The sequence below is a fragment of the Eriocheir sinensis genome, chromosome 2, assembly GCF_024679095.1.
Source record: "Eriocheir sinensis breed Jianghai 21 chromosome 2, ASM2467909v1, whole genome shotgun sequence".
Lineage (NCBI taxonomy): Eukaryota > Metazoa > Arthropoda > Malacostraca > Decapoda > Varunidae > Eriocheir > Eriocheir sinensis.
This window is the reverse complement of record NC_066510.1, coordinates 5,704,237-5,715,654: the sequence shown is the minus strand read 5'-3', so window position 1 is coordinate 5,715,654 and position 11,418 is coordinate 5,704,237. Positions and strand designations below refer to the sequence as shown.

Below are 11,418 nucleotides of genomic sequence, written 5' to 3'. Positions count from 1 at the left end.
AAATCACAGTAGTTTAATCATTGTTTCTACCCTACTGGCCTCCCCTCAGGTCTGGTCAGGGAGCTGTGACAGGTCAAACCCCAGACACAGATAGCTGTGCCTTGGTACAAAAAGAATGTGGAAAAATCACTTAACTTTGCACTGTACCGTACTATGAAAAAAAATCTACCGTAATGTCCTGCCAGTGAATACCATATGAGGGAATATCTCAGTGTTTTTTCCGTGAAAAAAAAATCCAGTGTGAGCATATGCCAACGCAGTGTGACACATCACTGGCTGGAGGAGGGAGGAGGGGAAAGTGCCATAACCTTTTTATTTTTGAGAATTTTGTCGTAAAACATTGTCGCAAGGAGGCCAAAAGATACACAAGCATGTGAGAATTTGGGGGAATAATAAGTCTTTTTTTAATATTTGCAACGGACAGTCCCCTGAATGTATTTAGAGACCACATGTGCCTAAGGGGGGTGATTAAGTGTTTCCGGCTGTCAAGAGTGTGGGCAGGGTCATCTTCACCACCTTCCACAGTGTGGGGCTAGGCCATTGGGTAATAGGCCACAGAAAGGGCCGCTGGTGCAATGACCTTTTAGCTCATCGGTGGCATAGTTGGTATGCTGCCCTCACCTCTACACAGAAGGGTTCAATCCCCCAGCACTCAGTGGTGTTCATTACAGGATTTTTTCACTGTTTAACCTTTTCGATGCTAAATACTCACAGTGAGGACTAGTGTAAATTGCCGGTGGTGCTAAATCCTCACTGTGAGCACCAGTTGCACTCAAATTTCCTGCATATGAGTGTGTTTCAACACTATTTCTCACCCCACAGCATTGCCAATTCAGTGGGTTTTCCATGAAATTTGGTGGAAAATCGTATCAGCCAAGCGCAGAAAAGCACAGAAAATCTACGGACGAGTAACTGGTGGATGTTGTTGTCCAATATTGCAGCATTTTTGCATAGCTTCACCTATCACCTGATTGATTTTTTGACCAAATAGTTGTAAATTATGCAGTTGGCAATACTATCCTGCCAACACCCTATCAAGAGATCTGCTCAGTAGTTGCCTCAATATGGCCAACTGCGCACACACACAAATGTACGTCTTCACAGGCAACACCCCACAAACGTGCCTGTACGTTCGCAAAAGAGGCTTACATAACCGAATCTTATAGATCTTGGCCTCCTCTTTCCAAAGGTGCTTTTGTTCTTTTAGCTGTGATGAATAGTTTTTGATACAGCTGTTAAAAGAGCGAGCACTTGCGTCACTTGCTGAACGTGCCTGTACAATCGCAGGAGAGGCTTACATAACCAAATCTTATAGAATCTTATAGATCGTGGCCTCCTCTTTCCAATGGTGCTTTTGTTTTTTAGCTGTGATGAATAATTTTTGAGATACAGCAGTTAAAAGAGACCCCCTCCCCCTGCTGGGCTGCCCGAGTGCACCTGGGGAGGATAGTCTTGTTGCGAGCGGTTAGCAATGGAAGGGTAAATGCAGTTTCCTTAATATTGCAATTTTCTGTATCACAGAAGTTACACAGTCCTGAATATGAGGGATAAGCGTGCGTGTGTGTGTGTGTGTGTGTGTGTGTATAAATGGTCAAACCTCAATATTCGCAGATTCAAATATCATCTGCAAAGTATAACGTAAATATCAAGTTAAAGCTCTGGGTATCCTCCTCCTTTTTTTTTTTTTTTTTTTTTTTTTTTTTTTAAGCACGTGGCTTCTAGCTCACCGCACACCTGCTGCCACCCTGCGCACCTTCATACTTACAGCAACCATGTTAGTAGTTGCTGGAAATACCTTTTACCAGACTACTTGGTTGACTACTAATTAGAAATGTGTAAGAAACGTAAGAAATGCATCGAAAGGTTGTACTTCATGAGACCTATATAAGTGATGTTAAAACACCCAATGCCTGTGAATGACACTGTTGTAATTATAAGTTTCAAAGCCTAAAAATGATGGTTTACAGGCTGTCACACACTTGTCTCTATTTTTTTTCAAATAAGTTCATACACACACACACACACACACACACACACACACACACAAACACACATCGGAGCGGAGTGGGAAGGACGTGCGCCGTGTCATCGTCTTGCCAGTTGTTGTTTATAGGGTCAGGGGTGTCAGAGCTAAACCTAAGAATTTTTTAGTGGGTGGGCACTGGACATTTTTCTTTTATTATTACCGAGTTAGTCATCGCATATTAAAGATCATACGTGTATAATTACCTTAGTAATGGACAGCTTACCATGAAAAGTGTGTGTGTGTGTGTGTGTGTGTGTGTGTGGGTGATTGGGGGGGGGACACTATCCCCCTCAGTCTGAAAAGAGAGGGGGACATCCCCCCATCCCCCCCACAATCGACACCCATGAATTAGCAGGGTTATTACACAAGTGACAAGGCTTGTAATAATTTGTAGTAGAGAAAAAACTAAACACGAAGATCAAAAGAGTGAAGTCCATAGAAGAGGAGGATGAACAAGGTAAAAAATCACACAGTGAATTACAGTCAAGAGTGAGAAGTTTGGAAGACGGAAAAAAAAACTGGTTCAGGAAAATGAGAAGTAGAAAGAGCAGTTGGTGAAATATGAAAATATGGCAAAGGAAGGACTAGGAGTCGTAAGAAAGGAAAATGAAGACCTGAAAGAGATAATGGGCAAGGAAGAAAGAGTAAGGGAGGAAGTACTGGGTGAGATAAAGACATGGAAAATATAACATGAAAAAGCTAACATAGACTTCCAGGAAATAATTGAAATGCAACTAAAAGAAGAGAAGGAAATGTAGAAAAAGAGGTGGTCAAGGTCATAAAACATAAAAAAGAGTGAGAGATGTAGTGGATAAGAAAAAGAGCGTTATAATATTCGGAATGAAAGAGAAAAACATCACATATAAACCAAGAAGAGATAAGGAAGAGCTTAAGTCAGTGAAAGACTTACTGAAAAACTTAAATGGCGAGGAAATACAAAGCCTTGAGGAGGAGCTGGAAGAGATTATAAGGATGGGCCCCTACATAGATGGAAAAACAAGGCCAGTTAAATTGACTAAAATCACAAAAGGTAACTGAGGAAATATTATACAGAACTAAACTAAGGGAAATGGACGATTGTAAAGAAATATATATATAAAGAAAAATAGAAATGAAGAAGAAAGGAAGAAATGGAATGAATTGCAAGCAGGACAAAAGAGAGAAATAATGCAAGATCAGAAGAGGAAAAAGTATTTTTTGGGAGATATGGGAGACAAAATAAAGAAATGGTACTTAAAAGAAAAGCTGAAAAAGAACAGAAGCTAGATAAGATTGAAACAAAAAAAGGGACTAAGTGTGATGTATACAAATGTTGACAGGATAATATTTAGAAAACTGGAACTACAAAACTACTTAAAGGAAAAAGACAACAAGATTGTATGTTTAACGGAAACCAAGCTGAATGACGTCATTCAAATAGTGTTTGATAATTACAATGTATGGAGGAAGGATAGAAAGGGTAAAGGTGGTGAAGGAGTGATGATAATGACGAAGAAGGAGGTATTATAGTCTGTTCACTTAAGTCCGACCCAAGCTGACAACATAAACCTAAGTGTGTTTGCAAGCCGAGTGCTGATTGGCTCTGCAATGGCTTCCAAGTTTTCTTTAACCTCTGTTTGTGTTTATCTCACGCAGGACTTTCTGCTAATCTGCACTGTGCTTATGAACACCCTTAGGTTTATACTGTCAGCTTGGGTCACTTTTTTTTTTTTATATAGTGAAATCAGTAGTAGCTATATGGAGAAGGAAAGGCGGAAATAGTGAGTGTTAATCTGGAGAACAAAAACAGAGAAATGATGACAATAATAGCAACCTATGTACCACCAAAAACAAACTCATGGAATAAAGAAGAATACCTATGAGGCCATGATTGAAGATACCATTCAGTGTTTGACTAAATTACTCAAAGCAAACAAGTCTTGTTACTTGGAGACTTCAACTGTAAGGAGGTAAATTGGGAAATATTTGAAAGTGGAGGTAGTGAAATGGCATGGGGGGAAAGATTTTTAAGATTAACTGTGGAGAATTTGATGATGCAGTGGGTGACGGAAAACACAAGATACAGAAATGACAATGAACCGGCGAGACTGGACCTGGTGCTAAAAAGGGAATGCACTTAGTAAATGAATTAAGGTATGGGTGCCCCCTGGGAAAGAGTGATCACGTGATAATAGATAAGGAAACAAGAGGAGGAAGGCACTCAGGGGGACGAATCACATTAAAGAAACAGGCAAAACTATAGGAAGGCAGACATGGAAAATCTTAAGAAATACTATGGTGAACTAGATTGGGAAAAGTTGAGGAGAAAAAGCGAGGTGCAAGAAAAGTATGATATTTTTATGAAACAGGAGTTATGAAATATGTACCATTGTATAAACCCAAAGAAAAAGGAAAAAAGGATTGGTTTAATGTAAGATGTGCAGTTGTGAAGGAAAAAAAAGACAAAGCATGGAAGAGATTGAAAAGAAATAAGAATCAAAGGAATAAAGATTTTAACATAGCAAGAAATGAATACATGAAAATAAGGAGAGAAGAAGAGAAAGGATATGAAAAGGTTATTGTCGAAGTGCAAGGAAGAACCTAAACTGTTTTATAGATTCATAAATGGAAAAATCAAACCAAGGGAAAAAACAGAAAGACTGAAAGATGGAAATAAGATAGTCAAAGATCCTAAAGACATGACTGAGCTGCTAAACAAGAGGTTCCAGCAAGTTTTTACAAAAGAATCACAATTCAATGTACCACAAGGTGACATGATAAATGTTTATATGGATGAAGTCATAGTAACTAAAGAGATATATAAAATTATGGAGGAACTGGAAGAGAGGAAAGCAGTAGGACCGGATGGAGTCTCAGGTTTTGTATTGGCAGAATGAAGAAATCAGCTGATTGGACCGATATATATCATAAAATGCTCAATAGAAACTGGTAAACTACCAAAGGAATGGCGGAGGGCTGAAGTCATCCCTATATATAAAAGCAGAAAAAAGGAAGAACCTCTGAACTACAGACAAGTATCATTGACCAGTGTGGTTTGTAAAACATGCGAGAAAGTGATAAAGAAACATTGGACGAAATTTCTAATAGAACATAATTTAATTACAGAAAAACAGTATGGCTTTAGAAAAGGACGCTCATGTGTAACAAACTTACTGAGCTTTTACTCAAGAGTGACAAACATAATACAGGAGAGGGACGGATGGGTAGATTGCATGTACTTGGACCAGAAGAAGGCTTTTGATAAAGTTCCACACACAAGACTACTATGGAAGCTGGAAAATAAAGGAGGTTTGAAAGGGAAAATGAAGGACTGGATGGAAAGTTACTGAAGGGGAAGAGAGATGAGAACAGTGGTAAAGGACATGAAATCGGAATGGAGGATTGTAGATAGTGGAGTGCCTCAAGGATCGGTATTGGCACCAATACTTTTCCTGGTATACATAAATGATATGCCTGAGAAAGTAAGCAGTTACATGAGCCTGTTTGCAGACGATGCTAAATTGCTCAGACATATAAGAAACAATAAAGACAAATTCTGCAAGAGGATCTGAGTAAGATTTGGGACAGGAGTATGAAATGGGAGATGGAGTTCAATGTGAAGAAATGTCATGTAATGGAAATGGGAAAGAGTGAAGGGAGACCAAAATGGACATATAGAATGGGAGATGGAGAAATATTTGAAAAAGTTCACATATAGAATGGGAGATGGAGAAATATTAAAAAAAAGTTCAAGAAGAGAGAGACCTGGGAGTGATAATACAAGATAATCAACAGCCTGAGTCATGTAAATAGGATATTCAGTGATACGTATAGAATGGTAAGAAATATAGAATTAGAATTAGCATTCCACTACATAGATAAGAAGATGATGAAAAAGATAATAACCACTATGATTAGACCAAAAATGGAATATGCGGAAACAGCGTGGTCTCCCCATCAGAAGAAACACACAAAAAATCTAGAAAGAATACAAAGGATGGCAACGAAAATGGTTCCGGAACTGGAGGGATTGTCATATGAAGAAAGGTTAAAGGAAATGGACCCACCAACACTGGAACAAAGAAAAGAAAGGGGAGACCTAATACAAATTTATAAACTATTGATTAAAATGGAGGACATAGACAATGAGGGGGTACTACTAATAGAAGGAAGAAACATCAGCAACACACGAGAGTACAGTAAAAAGTTGAGGAAAGGAAAATGCCTGAGAGACAAAGAAATATAGCTTCCTGCAAAGAAACATAGAGGTTTGGAACAGACTAAGTGAGGATGTAGTATCAGCTAAGGGTGTGCACAACTTTAAGGAAAAAATGGACAAATACAGATATGGAGACGGGACCACACGAGCATAAGCCCAGGCGTGAGTATGAGATTTCACAAGGTATAGTGGACAGGATCAGCCATCTAGGCTGGACTTAGTTTTCACAAATGAAGTAAATGTGATTGAAAACATTGATTATAACTTACCAATTGGAAAAAGTGATCATGTGGTGATTCAGTTCGAGATAAAAGAAGAAAGAGGAGAAGCAAGGAAGGAAAGACACAGAATTGGAAGGTATAATTTTGGCAAAACTAACTACACTGAACTGGGGAAATATTTTGAAAGCACAGATTGGTCCAGATTTGAAGAAGCAAGCGGAGTGGAAGAAAAATGAAATGTATTATTAGAGATTTACAATGAAGGGGTTAAGAAGTATTTGCCAAAAGTGAGAGAATTGCAGGGGAAAGAAGGACTAATTCAACATGAGATGCAAAGAAGCAAGGAGAAAGAAAGAGGAAGCGTGGTGAAGGTGGAACAGAACGAAGCGGCAGAATGTCTGGGAACTATATAGGAAAGAAAGAAATGAGTATATTAGAATATGCAGAGAGAAAAGATTGAATTTCAAAAGGGATATAATACACAAATGCAAAAAAACAACCGAAGCTATTTTACATTTACAAATGGGAAACTAAAACAGCATGAGGAAATAACAAAATTGAAAGTTAATGGCGAGGTGTATGTGGATGAGTTGGAGATGGCGGAAGAAATTAAAAAAAGCTTTCAAGAAGTATTCACAAGAAAAAGCGAGTTTGGCGTACCAAATAGAATAGGCTCAAGAGGGCCCTGCCTGTGTGACATAGAAATCACAATGCAGGATGAAATAAAATTAAACTAATGAAATGGAGAATCTAGATGTGAGGAAGTCACAGGGTCCCGACAGTGTTTCCAACTGGGTGCTGAAGGAGTGAAGGAATCAATTGGCGGATAAAATACACAAAGTTATAAAAAGATCATCGGCTGAGGATGTAGTCCCTCTGGACCGGAAAAAAGCTGACATAGTCCCCATCTACAAGAGCGGAAGAAGAGACGACCCACTTAATTATCGACCAGTTTCCCTTACGAGCGACCCACTTAATTATCGACCAGTTTCCCTTACGAGCGTAGTGTCAAAAATATGCGAAAGAATTGTGAAAAAGAAATGGACGAAGCACCTAGAGGAAAATTAATTCATCACAGAAAGACAATTCGGATTTAGAAAAGGAAGATCATGCCTGACAAACTTGGTGTGTTTTTATTCAAGGGTGATAGATGTTGTGCAGGACAGGGGTGTGGAGTCGGAGTTAAAATTTTCCAACTCCGGGAAATTTTAACGTTGCGACTCCGACTCCGGCCCCCATACCCCTCCCCCTATACTGAAAAAATTTTTTTTTTTTTTTTTTTTTTTTTTTTTTAGATGCTGCCTGTAATGCCGGTAGATTCTTTTGAGGTCCTTTTTCTTCCATGTATTTACATCCAAATTATGTGTATTCTATATAGACAACATCCAAATAATGTAAAAGAAAAAACTTCACAACTACATTACACGATAAATGATTACGTTAAGGAGTCGGAGTCGGGGGTATTTTTACTGACTCCGACTCTGACCAAAAGTAGCCACTCCCCAACTCCGACTCCACACCCCTGGTGCAGGAGAGATGGATGGGCTGACGCTATCTACCTGGATTTGAAAAAGGCCTTTGACAAGGTGCTGCATAGGAGGTTGATGTGGAAGCTGGAGACAATGGGTAAATTAGGAGGATGACTTCTAAAGTGGATGGAGGATTTTCTGAAGAACAGGATGATGAGAACAACTATTAGAGACAGGAAATCAAGTTGGAAAAATGTTATGAGTGGAGTTCTGCAAGGCTGTGTTGGCCCCAATTATGTTTGCAGTACATGTTAATGATATGATAGAAGGAGTGGATAGCTATATGAGTCTGTTTGCCGATGATGCTAAGGTAATGAGAAGAGTGGAAAAAGAGGAGGACAGTTTGCTGCTCCAGAGAGACCTGGACACAGTGTGGGAGTGGAGCAGGAAGTGAGAGATGGAATTTAATACCAAAAAGTGCAGTGTTATTGAATTTGGAAAGAGTGGAATGAGCAGAGGGACATTATAAGCTGGGTAAGGATAAGTTAGACAAGAAGAAAGAAGAAAAAGACCTTGGAGTGATGATCACAGAAAACTTGTCTCCAGAAAGACGTGAATAAAATATCAGCCGAGACAAACAATCTGCTGAGGAACATCAGAGCAGCGTTCACATATCTTGATGAGGACATGGTAAGGAAATTAATTGTGACCTTGATACACCCAAGACTAGAATATGCATCAGTGGCTTGGTCAACATCACTTAAGAAACACATTAGAAAACTGGAGAGGATAAAGAGAGCGGCAACAAAAATGGCACCTAGTCTGAGCGACCTGCCTTATGAAGAAAGATTGCTGAGGCTGAACCTCCCTACATTGGAAATTAGAAGAGAAAGAGGAGATTTAATAGCAGTGTATAGGGTGATGAATGGTCTAGAAAAATTTAATAGAGATGACCTTTGGATAAGAGAAGAGAGAAACTTAAAGAGGAAATGGAAAGCTGTTAAGAAAAGGAATTTGTAGAAGAGACATCAAGAAGAACAGCTTCCCGCAGAGATGTGTGGGGGTCTGGAAAGGGCTGGAGAGGGAAGTGGTTCAGGCTAAGTCAATAAGCGCATTTAAGGGCAAATTAGACAGAAGTAGTTGGAAAGACGGGACAGCACGAGCACAACTAGGTAAATACACACAAACACATCACAAAACCACAAAAACTTTAAGGAAATTATTGAACAAAAAGTGAAGAGGAAAGTCTGGAAAGAGATATAAATAAACTGCATAAAACGGAAAATATGGTACATGATCTGGCATAAGAAATTGTTATAACTTATGGAATAAGAGAAAAGAAGATGGAAATCATGACAATAAGAGAAAAAAAAAGGAAACTAATGGTGTAACAGAAATGCTAGAAGCCCAAAACAATGAAGAAAAAGAAAACAAATTAGAAGATGAGATGGAGAGGTGGTTAGATTAGGTCCAGATGTGGAGGGGGCATTAGAGTTAACCCCTCCGCTGCAACTGGCACGGATTTCGCCTTCACTGGTAGCCTGGTAACATATACAGTACTGTCTCCAAGTTTGCAGTAAATAGGTCGACGTTGCGGGTCGCAAACATTGAAATCGCAAACTTTGAACCATTATTCTTATGGGGAAAATTGAAAACCGTCGACATCTTGCGCTTGGCCACCCATCCGGTTGGCCAAGCGCATGTGTGCAGACAGCCCCGGCCGTGTGCTGGGCCCGAACAGCTGACGGGCGGCTGATGATGGAGGTGGTGGTGATGAGTGTCAGCGGCGTGGCCTTTGCATCGGCGCCACCTGAACAGTATTTTCATTGGGGCCCGTGTGTGTGCGGCTGTGTTTATTATGGATTTGGGCTTCTCAATTTGCCAATTCTTATTTTCCACATGTTGAATGGGACCCCTCTCTTTTCTTCCATCTCTTCTTTTTGAAAAAGAAGAGATGGAAGAAAAGAAAGAAATCCTGTGCAACATGTAGAAAATAAGAATTAGCAAATTGAGGAGCCTGGGCCCACAACAAACACAGCCACACACACACACACACACGGGCCCCAATGAAAATACCATTTGGGTGGCGCCGATGCAAAGGCCACACTGCCAACACTCATCATCACCATCACCATCATCAGCCACCCGTCAGCTGCTCAAGCCCAGCGCACGGCCAGGGCTGCTCGAACACATGCGCCGGGCTGCCCGGATCCCACTCGCCATACTTCCCGCGGCCAATGGAAAGGCCCTGGGGGTGAGTAAGAGCAAGAACGGGAGTCAAGGACCACAACAAGGTGTGAAAAAACCCAGTTTTAGCAGCCTTTTCCTTTTTCTTTCGGGTCATATCGCAATTTCAGTTTTCAATAAAAATCGTTTGGGGGTCCTATCGCAAACTCGGTGAATCGCAAACTTGAAACTCACAATCCTGGAGGAGAAGACCAATTTTGGGGGGAAACTGAAGGACAAAAAAATGAGGAAATAGTGCATAAGAAACAGACAACAGAAATGAAGGCAGTGAATAGGATAATGACAAAAAGATTAGAATTAGCAGATTATTTGAAAGAAGAGAATTCAGAAGCAGTATGCTGAGTGGATACCAAATGAACAGGGTCTACAGCTAAAAGTTGAGAAAAGTAAATATACTGAATGGAGGAAAGATAGGAAAACAATAAAGAGAAGTGATGATAATGGTACACTCTGGAGTTAAGGCGTCTCACACAGCGGGTCTCTCACAGTATTCCCTCAACAGCTCTCATAGGCGACACTTTACTGGAAATGGCAATCATAATTGAACGAAACATTTGTAGAGGGTAAGAAGACAAAGAGGTGCCACTGGCCCCACTTAGTCTGTTTTCAGTATTTTGCTTACATTCACTGCCTCCCCTCCACCCATACTCCCACCCATTTTGGTGCGACGTTTGGCACCGTCTTGCCAAGACTTGTTAGCTCTTTTGCTTAACATTGCACATCATGAGGCAACAGGTCAACTACACTCAGGGAGGTGCCCACCCTTCTTGCACAACTCCCAGCACAATGTCTGCTCAGGCCATCTTGAATTTTTGTTTAGTCTTTCATTTTGTCAAGTCACTTCGGGTGTGGTCATCGGCATTGGCACACATGCCACATCATCACCTCCACCCTCTCTCAGTAAATACTGCTCACCCTAGTCATTACTTCACTGGTTTATAGGTCTTTACAAGCATACTGCCAGAACTAGCAGATGCCAGCTGGCTAGTACTTGAGCCTTTATAGGTGACTGTTTACTGGAAACAGTTACCATAGTTGAATGAAACACTAACAAAAAACAAGAAGATGCAGCAGAGGTGACCCTGGCCACTCATAAGACTATGACATGTCCGTTATTTACAAAGGCGCCCCCCACACCGAACAACAACTTGGTGGGGTATTTGGCTACTGCCACTACCTTGGCAAAACTTGGCAGCTCCATTGAGTAGCATTGCATTACATTACGCCGCTACAGGGTCACCCGAACGAAAGTCTGGG

The 11,418-nt window shown here is 40.5% G+C and overlaps 1 protein-coding gene across 1 annotated transcript in view; it reads right to left on the bottom strand.

The window, feature by feature from the left end:
• Window positions 1–11,418, bottom strand: part of LOC126998806 (uncharacterized) — a 39,579-nt gene that overhangs the window by 8,435 nt on the left and 19,726 nt on the right. The window lies entirely within an intron of this gene.